Source organism: Pseudopodoces humilis, chromosome 7 (assembly GCF_049639895.1).
Source record: "Pseudopodoces humilis isolate 2021_Gansu_Grassland_sample_001 chromosome 7, ASM4963989v1, whole genome shotgun sequence".
NCBI classification, from domain to species: Eukaryota; Metazoa; Chordata; class Aves; order Passeriformes; family Paridae; genus Pseudopodoces; species Pseudopodoces humilis.
In genome coordinates, this window is record NC_142206.1 from 38,311,486 (window position 1) to 38,327,235 (window position 15,750).

The window sequence follows — 15,750 nt, forward strand, 5'->3', positions numbered from 1 at the left end:
GTCTCAATAACCAGCTCAGTTTTGTCTTCTAGCCATAGAAATATGAAGAAGACAGAGGGAAGAGGGAGGGCACACAACAACATCAACAACAAAAAGCAGAGTCAATTTACAAAGACATGCAGAAAACCGATGCCCTACGACTTCATTTGCAACAGAACAGTATTTGTGGAAAAATGGAGAAAAAGCTTTTTAACCAAGCTAACATGTCGTAGTGTAGAGCATGCATACTTATTTACAAAAAAAAAAACCCAAACCACAGTGAAAATCCCAGGTGTCTAAAAAACTCGGTCAACAATTTGCGAAAAGAAATCAGTTAGAGATGCCAGAATGTCAGATGAACTGGAACAGGGTCTGCCAAGAGTGATTAGGGACAGGTCAAGGTAGATTTCTTTTCCTTTTGCCATCCAGTACTCTTAATGTCATAAAATATTTCAATTAAATTCTAATGTGAACCATAATCTATACACAAGGAAAATGCTGATCAAGTAGAATAAATCTGCATTTATTTTAAGAAAAAATTTGTGGGAAGTTTGTGTCATTCCACAGAGAGCAAAAACCCAGTAGGGATAAAAAGAAAGAAAAGTTAATATAAACTTAAAGGTATTTTCACTTCAGGTAAGACTGTCAGAGCCAACTTGCTGGTGTAGCTAGCTCAGTGCTAAGTGGAATCTGCCCATCTGAAGCTGTAGCTGGGCAGTGCACGGGGGCAGCTGAGCCCAAGAGGGAGCTGAGCAGGGCTGGGGATCCACACCGTGCTGGGCAGGGAGCCTCTGGCCGGCCTGCTGCGTGTCCTGGCCGAGCACTGCCTGGGCTGTGGTGCTGGGCTGCTGGCTGAGGGCATCACTGACAGCCTCTGTGATAAACTATGCCTGAAGTGGTTTTAATCACCAACTCGTGCCTATGGAAAATACAGTAAAATCTGCGCCTTAAAGGAGAATGAAGAGAGAGTACAGAGGAGTATCTTACAGAAGTCCTATTGATAGCAGGTGTGAAAGTACTTCTTTAGACCTGTGATATTATCAAAGGAGAGCAACCTATGAAGGAGTACAGAGTTGGTTTTCTTCCATTGGAGTATTTGCCCACCCACTGCCTCTTCACAGTGTTTTACATTTTCCAATAGGAAAAGAAGCTGTTAGAGCCTGGACATGTCAAAATGAGCTGGACAAAGTGGAAGGAAAGGAGCTGAGCATAAAGATGACCTGGACCACTATTTTACATGATGCCAGGTCTCAGAGCAAGTGACTGTTCTGGAGCCTTTGAAAAACTAGTGAAAGCACACAGCAGGCAATAGCTTTCACAGTGGAGCTGGCTGCACATGTGAGGACATATGATGGTCTACAACAGTGAGATAATTCCAAAGAAAATATAGATGAAAAAATATATATAAAAAAAGATGTGGACAAGCATTAGAACATTCATTGTACAAAATCAGAAAAAAAAAAAAAAGAAGAAAAAAGGAAAAAATCTTAGAAGGTGCATTACTGAAAAATTGCATCTGACATATGATTAAATAGCAGTAAGTGTAAGGCCATATATATGGCACAGGGAAGAAAAGAAATAGGGTGCATAAAAACTGGGGACTAGCTCTTTAGAAGTTACATTTAGAAACGGGTGGAATTTTAGAGATAAGAAAAATGAATGTAAAGTTGCAAATTGAAGCACAGACTGGTATTGGTGAAACATTGTAAATGTACAAACAAATAGCAGCAGTGTTTGCAAGACACATGGTGTTAATGCATCTGCTCTTGAAATGCTGTGTTTTCTTATATCCTCACATGTACTGAAATGCTTATGAAGTCAACAAAAAGGACATTTAATAGTGGAGAAAAACACAATACAGAGTACATATGTAATGACTACTAGCACGATATCTCTCTTCTTTAGAAATCAGAGGATTCAGGGACACAAATAAGTCAAGATATACATGAAGAAGTGGAAATGTTTATATTTTTGAAATTCTTCATGGGTGTATGAGATAACCATGTAAAACAGGTGTGAAAGGAGTTTCAAGGCCAGAATCCTTTGGTATCTAAACATTTTTCGATAAACTTCTCTTAAATAGGGCAAGGCTGAAGAAATACAGATTTGAAATCACTATTTTAAGTTCCTTCACCTGCCATTTACTTGTTAACTATGTGCTTTGCAAACCCGTTATCTGTAAGCCACTAAATAGAAGGCCTCTTGTGCCCTACTGTGAGAATATCTTTAATGGATTTTCAATTTTCACAGTTTCACTCGGGGTTTAGTATTTTTCCTGTTTTAAAGCCCAAGGAGTGGAAACCTTGTATTAAATGTTTTGAAACTCTGTGGGTGCAATATAGCAGCTGTACATTTAATATCAAAGCCTTTGATTATGTTTAACTGAGGGGGTTCTTCTTCCCTGCCCTATTCCTTCCTGTATCTCAGGCATTCCCTGCAGATTTATGCATTTTATCACTTCAAAGTTTTCAAACTACATTTTAATTGCTAGGTAACTTTTTCTGTGAAACTCATTGATGTAGATTAACAATTTTTAAAAAATGTGACTGGCAATGCCACGTGTGAAATGCAGCCAGAGCATGGGCAGATTGTCACACATTGCACAATCCCGCAGTGCTGTGCCTGTGCACATCTCTCAGATAAGTTAAATGGGCATAGCAACGCCTTTCAACCTCTCTTCTCTGATTCTGGTCCTTTCATGGTGAGACTTGGGGCAGGATGCTTTCCATATGCTTTCATTCCTCCCATCTTACATCTCCCACAGCTACAGCATTATCTTGTCCTTCTTCTCCTTTTTATTAGGTGCTTTTATTACCAGACAGATTATTATGCCCATTAATTAGCAATTTTACTGCCGATATGATTGCATTTTTTTATACAGGAGCTACAGTGTTTATTTCACAGCAGTAAATGCAGGTCTTATTTGGTATTTTTCTTCTCAGGAAGGCCTTCAAATTTCACTGGATTAATGAACAAACCTGATACTTACAAAGAAAAACTAGGATAATTCACAATTCTCCATTTTCAGTAAGGTACTTAGTGTTTTCATGTGTTATAATTGTAGCACTTAATGGTAAATGGTGAGCAATTCATATTTTTACCAAATGGAAGTATGGCTCACACATAAAGTTTCCTGCTAGCAGTGTGAAACCAAATTTAGTGTTGTTAAATAAATGACCGTTCTGTTATTAAACTAATACTTTATGTCAAAGTGACAAGTGTAGTAGATGAAGGAAAGATATTTTTACCTGGACTTCAGCAAAGAATTTAACACTATTACTCACAGCATTCTCCAGGAGAAGCTGTTTGCTCATGGCTTGGACAGGTGCACTGTTTGCTGGGTATAGACCTGTCTGAATGGGTGATGCCAAGAGTGGTGCCAAATGGAGTTAAACCCACTTGGCTCACAATTGCTACTGCTGTTCCCAGGGCTCAGTCTTGTGTTCAATCCTTTTTAGCATCTTCATCTGGATGAGGGTGTCGAGTGCACCCTTAGTCAGTCTGCAGATGACACTGAGCTGGATGGAGGTGTTGATCTGCTGGAGGGTAGGAAGGATCTGCAGACAGATTTGGACAGGCTGGATCCATGGGCCAGGGCCAATTGTATGAGGTTCAATAAGGCAAAATGTTGGGCCCTACCCTTGGGTCTCAACAGCCAGCGCTACAGACTGGGGAAAGAGTGGATGCAAAGGGGAAAAGGATCTGGGGGTGCTGGTTGACAGCAACTGGACTGGGCAGTTGTGTCCAGAAGACCAAGAAGGCCAGTGGCACCTGACCTGTATCAGTGTAGCCAGCAGGACCAGGGCAGGGATTGTCCCCCTGTACTGGACACTGGTAAGGCCACACCTCAAGTCCTGTGTCCAGTTCTGAGCCCCTCACTGCAAGAAAGACATTGAGGGGCTGAAGCGTGTCTGGAGAAGGACAATGGAGCTGGTGATGGCTCTGGAGCACAAATCTGATGGGGAGTGGCTGAGGGAGCTTGAGGTGTTTAGTCTGGAGAAAAGGAGGCTCAGGGCTGACCTTATCATTCTCTACCACTGCCTGAAAGGAGGCTGTAGCCAGGTGGGCGTCAGTCTCTTGTCCCAAACAATAAGCAACAGGACTACAGGATATGCCCTCAAATTGCACTGCAGGAGGAAAAAAATACTAGGAAAAATTTTTGGGGCTGCCCAGAGAAGTGAGTGAATTACCACTCTCAAAGGTGTTTAAAAGGTGTGACATGCCACTTAGGGACAAGGCTCAGTGGTGGACTAGCAGTGCTGAGTTAACAGTTGGACTCAGTGATCTCAGAGGTCTCTTAAGCTACAAGAATCAAAATAACCTCTTGTAGCTAATTTGTCCACTTAGGGTTACCTTGTTTTAGCACTGAGAGACATAGAGAATCACAAAGCACTTTTATTAGAGAAAGTGACTTTAGTTGGCTCTACCACACAGGAGGAATCAAACAAGTGAGGTGCTCAGAATAAAAGCAACAGGTGTCATAATTGTAAGATACATATTTGATTTCTACCAGGGGACTTCTGAGAAATATGAAGCAATTCATAACCTAAGAAAAAATTTAAAAAAAGGAGGAAACTGCATATTCCATAAAACTGCACTACATATTCTACAGAAGGCAAGAGTTTTGTCTGTATCTGTCTGCCTCCATCTGGATCTTAATAACAGAATTAGTGAACCTTAAAAAAAATTTGGCCTTATGCTTGACTGCATTACCCCCAGTACCTTCTGTTCCACTTACATCTCCATACACTGCTGAAAGATATATGCTGATGGCATATATAAACACAGTATTTATCCTTTGACTTAAAATCAAAACACTTATAACTACAAAACAGGGAAAGGGGGGTAGGAATGGAGCCATGGGGATGTTTTACTATCAGTGACTGAAACACTTTCTGCATATTTCAATTCCAAGCTGAGCTGAGTACTCTCATGTCCTTGATATCAACCCCATTTATTTCAAATTTCTCTTCAATGCTACTGAAATCCATGGGAGAATTCCTGTTCATTTCCAGGCTTTAACTATATTTATTTTCCTGTCAAGTGGTATTAAAGTACTGGAATCTAAATTTTCTAAAATACACTCTTTGTGATGCTTAGGTTTTGTTTAATTTCCTATTTTATCCTGACATCTAGAACAATTAAGAAAGAAGAACACAGATAATGATGGTATTGCTTTCAGATAGGAATGGAATAAAATCCCCCTTGGATTATCTTCGAGATATAGTTAAGGAATGTAGCATTGCCTATTATGGAAACATGGTGGATTTTGGTGTTTCTGGTTTTTTTTGACTTGCACATCTCACAGATTAAATCAATGTTTACCATAGTAAATGGTATGTAACTGATGGAAACTAATCAGTATCTCATAAACAATGATTGCTGTTAAATTTTGATCTTTATTTTTTAATTTTTGCCTATCGCTGCAGGACTCTCTGAGATTTCATTTTCCACAATGAAACAAGCTTCACTATTTCTTAAATTCCCAATGGCATACTGCCTCATAACTGTTCATCAGGGCTTCAGGTACTTCCCAGCTCTTATTATCATGGTGTAAAAGAGATGCCCTGCAAAGTGAGCAGAACTTTATAAATTCTCTGAAACCTTCAACTTAAAAGATGCATGTACTTAGATCCCTACATAATAGGAATCTTCTCCTGCTATATGTGCTGCAATTTTTTCCTGCTATATGTGCCAGATAGATGGAGGCAATTGGGCTAATTAAAAACCAGCATCAAAATACTGAGTCTGTTTAATGTATTTTTTTTTGAACTTCTGTTGTTAGTCCTTTATATAAACTGTAATTTATTACCTTTTCTCATTATGCATTAGACTGAATAGGATAAGTGTTGTGCTAAAGTGTTTGTGTCATGTTGATAAGGTTGAATAAGTAGCTATGAGGCAGTTGCACAGCAATGAGTGGTTTATCTTTACATTATGACACTATGGTAATTTTTGTATACTGTACTCAAAATACTAAAAGGAATGGTAGAAGATGGAGTAGAGATTTGAGTTGAGATTTTTTTCAGCTTGCTCTTTTTCAGTAATTGTGTCTTTTCCAAATGGTCTGTTTTATACTTCCTGTCATATTTTATTAAAAATAAGGCCTAAAACTTCATACTAATTAGCCGATTGAGGGTATAAAATGTTTCTTTCTGTCCATCAATTTTTATTTTTGTTTACTTTTGAAGTATGAATGGTGTGGAAAATCCTTCCACTAAAAGGCAGATGGAGATAATTGAACTCTTTTCATGCAGTCTCAGGTCAAAATCAAATCCAAGACCCAGAGGTGAAAGGTGAGCTCTGTAACTACTATACCAAACTATTCTTGGTAATTATCAGCATGAGCATAATTATTAACATTTCAATTATACTCGCAGTATTACATCTCTCCAAGGGGTTTAACTCCACTGATTTTCAACTTGTCTTATTTTTTTGGTAGACATCCAGTTGGAACAAAGTTGCTGGATAATATTTTTGACACAAAATGGTAACATGCTTTTCAAAATACAGGATCTATATGTTTTGTCCTCAGTGACACTTGTATGCTTCCAGATTTTGATTGCTTGGTAACACTGCTTGGCATAGTGGGTAGATCCAAATAGACTTAAATAACACAAGAAACAAAAAACTACACAGGAAATAAAACACTGTATCCAAACTCATCTTTGTAAAATATATAGTTTGAAACTGAGACTTAAATTAATAATAATTCATCCTTTAATTTTAAAATGTTATTCACTCTTTGTCTGTTGTTTAATAATGTTCACATATGTTTCTTAAAATTTATTTAGCCAATGTAAGAAGCCAAAACATATATATATTTTAAAATATTTTGTTATTATGTATCTAAATTTTTTCTGAGCATTCAGTCTTAAAATGTTTAAAGGGATTTAGTATCGGTGGGAATCACATGAGATATTTCTGTTCCTTTATTAATTCTGTATAATCATCTTTAATGCTTGTACATTATGGTTGAGTTTGAATTACTGGGTAGGTGAGCATCTCTGAGTAAAGGTGCAGTATTATTCTGTATGTATGGAAGTGGTACTTTCAGAGAGAGAGAGAGACCAGAGAGAGACCGGACTATCTGGAAGAGACATGAAGACTTCAGCTTGAGGACTGGGTATAACATCAGAAGTGACTCCCATCCTAGAGACACATGAATCAGCACAAAACTGAACAGCACAGCATTAAACAGCACCAAAGGTAGCACCCTATATTCTTGCTTCTCATCACATGGATGTGAAAGAAACCTTGTTTAGCAACTGTAAAATCCTTAAATCTTCACAAGAAAATGACAAACATCCAACAGGCTGTAAGAGAGAAGACTAGAGTAAGCCTATACTGATATTGTATGGCCATTTTAATATTTTTCTGTAAGAACCATCCTCTTTAAGGTTACAAGCTAATATAAATTACTGATGCATGGAAAAACATGCTATAGCTTTGGAGGACCTTCTCTGCCTCCTCCACCCAAAACCAGAATGTCTTTACTATAAAAAAATGTACTTTTATGAAAAGGTAGACCTTTGTCAGTCAAGTCAAGGAGTAAAAAAACCACTGTAATAGGGAATACAGTAGGGGCTTAAGCTATTTTTCATATATTAGTGCCATGCAAAACTTCAAAAACGACTGTACGCTCAGAACAGGAAAAGGAAGACCAATGGATAAGGTAGGTATCTATAAACATGTGAGGCTACAATGATGTCATCAGGTCTCTGGAAGAAACACAATCAAAACTAACTGAATACAGTTCTACAGCAGAGTGGTAAAAGATCACTAGGAGGAATGTAAATTTCATTTACAATGACAAGTAAAATTTTCATTGTGGAATGATCAGATAAGTATCATAAAACAGAGAAATTATTTATGATTTTATGATTTTAACTGAATAACCTTGCCAAAAAATTAAACACAAGCAAAAACCATGTACAAAAATGATTAGGTACCATAACTGTGCTTCAACAATTAATATAAAATTTCTAAGATCAAGTTAAGGAACAAAAATGTCTTCTGGGCACATTATACCCAGAAAAACATTTTGGATTCTGCAGAGTAAAACGATCTGCTAATTTTGCCAGCACTGCCTGCAGGTACAGGGTGCCATAAAACAGAGGTTGCTGCAAGGAATAATGAAAAGGAGAAATAAGGCTCAGAGACCAACGTCTACAGTAATACCAGGGACAGATGATGTGGGGATAGTATTAGAGGAAATAAAATCTGATTTTTTTAAATGAGGGTGGAAACTGATAATTTTAGTATTCATGGATGTTGCTGAGTAGGGAATAAGTCAGAATACATTCCCTTATTTTATATTACAGATACAGATGCTGAAGAAAGACCCTGTGAATGGGAAGCAGTTATTTTTGTCTATTTTGTCAGACAGGTGGTTTAACATCAAACACTTCAAAAAGTGATAAATTTGTTTCCAAAACCCAGTACTCATATTAAAAGCACATCTCCAAAGAATTGAGATATTTTTGACTCAGCTATGAACACATTCACCATCTGAGTAAGCTTTGCAAAAACTGAAGGTAGTAAAGGCCAGATAAATTTGTTACTTATTAGTGTAGTTCAGAAAAACTGACAGCATTTCTCCTTCCCCCAAGCCCAACCAACCAATACTGCTTTGTATATTATAAAACTCACCTGTAATAGTATCTGGTAATAGCCAGAAACGCTCTTCATATTTATTAGTACAAAATAGTTGATGTCACAATTTCCTGCCCTTTCTACTATTTTAGCAAATTAGGCAAGCATTTATTGAAAAAAAATTAAGATGATAATAGTAATTTTAAAAATTATTTTAATAAAATAAAAATAATGTGAGTGTGAAAGATTAACAAATCTATGAGAATGGGTTTAGAATATTTTAATGGGAAATAAATAATAACACATACAAAGCTGCTGAGCTGTTTTGTCTGCAAAAAACACAGGTCAATTCACTGAAAATTTCTTGATCATTGCACCAGAAAATTGGAGTTTGGACCAAAGTGATTATACCTCTGTTTCTGTAAATTTGGAAAAGACTCGTTTAGCCCTAATTTCCCTGACATAAATGTATTAGAAAAAACTGCAGCTAGAGAAGTGATTATGTATCTCAAATCTATTGTCTACTGTCATCCACAGGTCTATTGCCTGCCAACAACTCACACTATTATGGGCAGGAAGTCACACAGCTGGCAGAGCTGTGCCGTCTCAGATACCTATTGGTGCTCCTGGCCATTCTCAGCCTATCTACCCAGGGAAAATGGCAAATAAAATTGTATTTTAAATAGTGCCCTGATACAGATTGCCTACTGCGTTTAATACTGATTAAATTACACCACATTACCACTGCATGAGCAGCGGATTCATCCTGAACCTGCTGATAATGGGAGATGTGAGCTGCAGAACCATTTGATGGTGACTTTGTCATGAAATTTGAACATATACACAGAATATATGAGCCTTTCATGGCTGTAGCTCTTCTCTCTCCTGGCAGAGATTGCGGGCTCACCCCTTGGGCTGCCATCTGTGTGTGAGTGTGATGCTGCCTGTCTCTGTAGTGCCCATGCTTAGGAGAATGTTGTAGAGTTGCTGTATTACGGATGGAGAAGTTGCACTGTCCCCAAAACTGATTTGTGAGATGAAGGTCAGCAAAGGTCTGCTGAAAAAGAGGAACAGAGGTAAATGATGATGATAGGTGCCTGAAATTTAGGAACTGGAGCAAACAGGCTGACCATTTCTTAGTAGTAATGACATATGATGGGCAGGGTTTGAGTGCATTGGCTGTTCACACAAGGCACCACACAAGGCACTTCAGGCTATCCTGAAAGTTGTTAAGTAATTCAGTGATAGTGCAGGTAGCTTATAGTTATTTGTAGCATATCCATGTCTCTTTTTCTTAATGCTTTTTTTTTTTTTTTACTCAGAATGGATGTTGTGACACTGAGAACTTCAATGTCCAAAATTACTGGTGGGTAAATGGTGCTGTGGAAACCTGTATAGCTACAGCTCACTAGAAATGGTTAAAGAATGAATCCACTCTTTTGCAAGAATTGTTTTAAAAGGCCTGACTGGCTAGTGCAGAAGAAGGAGTGAAGCTGTTAAGTGGCCTTCAATTCAAAAGCAAGTCTTTGGATTTTAACAGAGAGGGAGTGAACGGTACAGGAGAAATGTTTTCTTAGCTGCTTGCAGTTGTACAGCATGTAGAGGAGAGAGCCAAGAGTAAGGCATGCTAGAAGGGTAATTCTGTATTATAAGAAAACAAAATAATGGATTTGGTCTCTTCTGAAAACAGGAACAGTGCTCTCATTTTCTTTATTCGGATGGTGGAAATACATGAAGAATAAGGTTAGAGTTGAATGTATTTTCTTAAGTGAGAATCTGATGAGAATGAGAAGCCTAATCCCAGGAACAGGCAATTTAATTGAAGTATTGATGCTTCTACAGGGTGCAGAATAGTGAATCTCTCAATCCCCACAATCATACTTCTGATCTTATGTCATGTATATGCATGGGTGAGTGCATGTGTACAACTGTGCATGCACAGTAGGGATGTGCATTGTCATAACTACTTGTTTCCAAGCAAGTATCTCCAAGCAGAGATAATTTTGCACAATAGGAATACCCTGTATTAACAGCAACCTCTACAGATTTAATAGAATCAGCAGGTTCAGCCTGCACTGCACATGAGGTGTGGTGATGGCTCCTTGGCAGCAGAGCACCCCAGTGCCATTGCTTCTTATACCCTCTCTTTCATCTGATCCTGGAGTATTCAGCTCTGACAGGACATCCATTTCTGGTGCACTTGAGAAATTAGGATTCTAATTTACCACTTATTTACTTCCTCTTTCCTACTACTGCATTTTTGCTTTTAAAGTATTTGATTCCTAACTCTTTTTGGTCTCACAGTTACAAATGTAGTGCTAGTGTATAACAGAGGATGCAGAGCTTCATCATTCCCCTCCACTGCATCCAGCAAAACCAGGTCCCAGAGCAACTGAGCATTTGGAAACCTAAGGAAGACAACCTACTTTTCCTTCTATACCTCATGTTATTTCCAATGGCCTGTCAAAAAAAAACATGAACACCAAAACCAAACCAAACCAAACCTAAAAACCAAACCAACCAACCAATCAACCATTCAAACAAAAACCACCAAAACCCACCCAAATAAAGGAAATAGGGCCATAATCCTCCCTGACGCAGACTGTCTAATTCTATTGCTTTCAGAGTATTTTAAAGCACGTGATGATCTTGTGCTAGGACTCCTAGTCTGAGCATGTAAGGACACCTTAATTATTTTGACAAAACTTCACTGTTTTCAGTGGGTTTTGCACTGGCGGTAGCAACTGCCTGTTGGTAGCAACTGGCATGAAGAAGCTCAGTATTTGCTCTGTTATTTCAATATATTAGTTTTACAACAATCAGCCAAGCTATCTCCCTTGTTCTGTCAATGCTACAGTGTTACAGTGGATATTTTGATTACATTATGTAATTTATCAACACAGAGCAAAAGAGTGCAGGTAACTTACAGAACATGTCCTGATGTTAGCTAGACATGTTGCTACTCAAGATGGTTTGGCTATATGTGCAAGCTGGACTTTGACAGCACTTATTTATGTGTTGTTTTTCATCATGAAGCAGCAATATATTCAGAAATGACAACAAGTGACCTACCTTTATAAATAAAAGGGTGAAAACAGTATCCCTGTATGATTGGAGAAACATGTGGAGGTACCCAAAGCTCTCTGCTCTTCCCATTGTCATTGACAGGAACTGGAGGTGTTCTGGGTATTTGCTCTTAAACACAAAATCACTAAGAGTCTTTTCATGTAATTATACTGAACAAAAACATGCAGCAAAATTCAAGAAAGAATAGTCATCTTGATTTTTTTCTAGCTTCAACTAATTCTTCTGTACAAATAAGTATTTAAATAACATAGGCTGTAAAAGCAGCATCAACCAGCCAGACTGTATGTGTACAGAAACTCTCTAATATAAATTAGTGCCTTTTAAAAATCATGGTAAACTCTGTTTTCTGTAATTATTATAAACCCTAGAGTTTTACCCATGTAATAGTAATTTTTAGTGTCTTCACCATTATTTTCCTTTTTATTTATTTAACTACAACTAACTTGAGCAGACAATGTTAAGTGGGGAAACAGATGTGGTTAAATAGTCTGTAATTATGCCTTTAGTCATCTCTTACCATCACAAGGCTCCTCCTGCTACTATGACCAGAAAAAGTGACCTAACAGATTTCACCAGCAGCTCTGCCAGTGTCTGATGCAGAATAGATGGCCTTATTAAGCAATCAGAAAAAAAAAAATAAATAAAAATCAACCATTACAGTGGAATAGTAATCAGCAGTGTTTATACTAGTCCCACAATGCACAATCAGAACCATGAATTCTGCTAATTGGGTACCTTTTGCATCCAGAGGTGTCTACAATAGGAAACAAAAGGGACTTGAAAATTAATGTTTGTAGCAATTAGTTTCTGACTAAAGGCTCAGCCCAGTTCATGGAAGCCATGATTCAAACACAGATTATTATAGTAAGTATGGTATTTAAATGTCCTCTGCCATTATTCAGCATCAAATTTAGCATTGCAAGACTAATTTGGATTTACTCTTTAAAATATGTTTGTAGGGAATTTTTAAAGTCCCCAACAGCAAACCATTTATTTTATGCTTTTTTATGTTGCTAACTTTTCAAGATTAAGAGTTTGTTTCAGATTCACTGTAGTGCTGATTAAATGTGTTTGCTATTGAATAGATGAGATTTACAAATTACATATTGAAGAACGTTGGACTATTATTTTTCACAGAATGATCTATGCTTTAACAGCATATTGAGGGATTTTATACTTCATAGAAATGTAAGGACTGGAAGTTTATATTTATAAAAACAGCTACAAACTCACACCAGCGATACATACCAGTGGTATACAAATTCTTAAGAAGTGAAATTTAGATATACAATTTTTGGAGTAAATTATTAGTGCACTTTCAGACGGACTTCAGTGAAAGCTCAGTGTATTATGTTAAGTTGGCTGTACCTTTTACCCTTTTCTTTCCTTGGAATCTTTAGCATTTCTGCTGTAACAATCTGATAGACCTCTGTTCTTCAGTCCTTACCATTATAGACTCCCTGCTGTAGGTGCTTAAAGGACAAATTAACAGTAGTACAATTCAAGTAACCTCTTCACCCTTGTATCCAAGAATCATCTGCATGTTCTTGCTTTGCGAGAGGTGTCCATATGGTTACAGCAGGACTGTGACAATAGCATACAAAAATGCCTAGAATTAAAGAAAAGAAACCTCAGGAAGATATATGAAAAGAGAAGCAGAAATCTTTAAGTCAACACTCAGTCTTAGCTCTGCTCTTTAAAGGTTACACTGAATAACGGAAATGTATCATCTGCAATTTATTAATAAGTTGTCACCCTCATTAGTTAACTACTGTTTAATCAGTATGTGATTAACTGTGTGACCTTAAAAAGATTGTTATTAATACAAAACATTGCATTATGAAACCATTAAGTTATAGGAAAATATTGGTACTTTGAAGACAATCAGAATGTTAAGTGTGATAGTTTTTAGAGATACTATACCAACATTTCCTCTGACTGATTGCATTACATATTGATAGCAAGTATCAGTATGTAGTGCAATCAGTCAGTGGAAAATGAGTGAAATGTGAACTAATGAGAGCTAATTGTCTCATATAATAGCAAGGACACAGAATTCTATCAATTAAATTAGTCTGAGTTGAAACAACTATCAGTGTAATAATGTTGATAATATCAACCAAATTAGATGTAATGAAATAAATGGTATGCTAAAGATCAAGGATACCCATCGGCTTCAACCCCCACCTCCTGCTAACTAGGGAGAGAGCCTCATGACTTTGGGCTCAGTTTGCTTCAAGTTCTCCCTGAAACATGTGGTTCTGTGCTCAGGGCACTGGTAGTGGGGATTTTGTTTTAATTATCGCAATTTGCATCTGGCAAATGGAGGAAGCCCTCTGGGAGGTTGAGGCAGTGAACCTCCAGAGAAGAGTAGCAATATGACATTAAAGACTACTGCTAACTTCAGCACAGCTGTGGGTGAGAGCAGGTGATGTGGGGGGTGAGTGGGCACTCCAGGTGTTGGGCCTTTTGTTTTTTCCTTTGGAAACTACTGCAACTGAACATCTGTATTGTGTGATCAGTAACAATCTCATAGTGCTCAAACACTGCTTTTTCTCCCCTTGCTTACTCCCATTCCTTCCCCTTATTCTCAGGAAAGGCTTCCAAATCTGTTCCAAAACTGTTCACAATCTTTGAATGAACCTGAATGACGAGGGCTAGGTTTTCAGAGAGATGCTGAGAATACAGCAGCTCCCATTGTGGCTGAGGGAAACACTGGCACCATCAGGCTTTCAGCCCTGATATTTAGGAGTTCAAATGTAACTAGAAGCCTAATATTACCCACTTCTGGGCTTCAAGCCTCTGAAATTTCTGTTTTGCTCTTTACTGCTGTTTCACCTCCTCATTCTTTCTGATTCTGTGATCTAATTCTTGGGGCAAAGAGAAGCCTATTAAAAGACAAGTAAATCCATCAGTTACTCCTGTAACAGGACTTGGGATTATTTACAATAGGAATTCTCAAAATTATTAGAGAACGTTTACCTGGGTTTATCCAATAAGGCAGAAAGGCATTTAATTTATTGTAATGATCCTGGTAACCTGATCAGTGCCAGTCTCTCCTCAGTTAACACCTTAGAAGCATAATCTGATAAAATAAAAAAACCCAACCAGGGCCAGCAATGGAATGTTTGATAGATAGTGACTTTTTGAAGTTAAAAAAGTGAAAAAACTTTATGTCCAGACTGAGTGTGAGCATCGTGAATGGTTCAAAAGTGAAAACTTTGTGATACATTGAAATATTGTCTGTAAAGCTCACTTTCTGCTCTAATGCCTTTGGACCATGCTATCATGCAAGAGTTTGAAGCAAGTGGGCAGATAAACTCTAAGGTTGGCAAAACAAGAGAGAGCAAATGCATGCAAGCTCAGAAGCAGAGAGAAGTAATGATGAAAAGGTCTGTGTGGCCAGACTTCACACAGGTAATAGCTTCAGTTATGCAGCATTCACTTTGCCAACCTGTAGAGCTACTCACAGTCTCAGACAACAGAAACACAGAAAAAAGTCAGGGCCACACAGCTCATAGATACTACCAAGGTACTACTACTACTTGTGATGTGTGTTTATATGAAAATGCAGCCCAGGAAAGCTTTATAGAGAGACAATGTCCCAGCAAAACTGCAAACTTTGGCTGACAGATTTCATGCTGCTCTTGCGAAAATCTGCAACTGTGTATGAATGCTTAAATTGGCTATTTGTGACTGGATGAAGGGAATTTTTTATCCATGACAAAGAATGTGGATGTAAGAATGTTACAGCTGAGCCATCTTACTGATATCCCTTTCAAGAAAAATTCATCTCCTTGTATTTATTATATGATCACAGGAAGCAAATACTGAGAATATTGCCATGGTACAGAAAACTTGTGTCAGAAGGCACCTAAACCATCCACAGTGCTGAAACTACATAACTGAAAAAAACACAATCACCTACTAAGTGCGTATTTTATTTATCATTTAGAAAACACTTGACACCTCTTATCTCAAAAGTTTAGGGGATGCTGGCAGATTCATGCCACTGAACTCACCAAAGGCCTCTATCATCACTATCAAACCACAATGTGAAGAGCAAATGAGAAGGAATGATTCCATTGG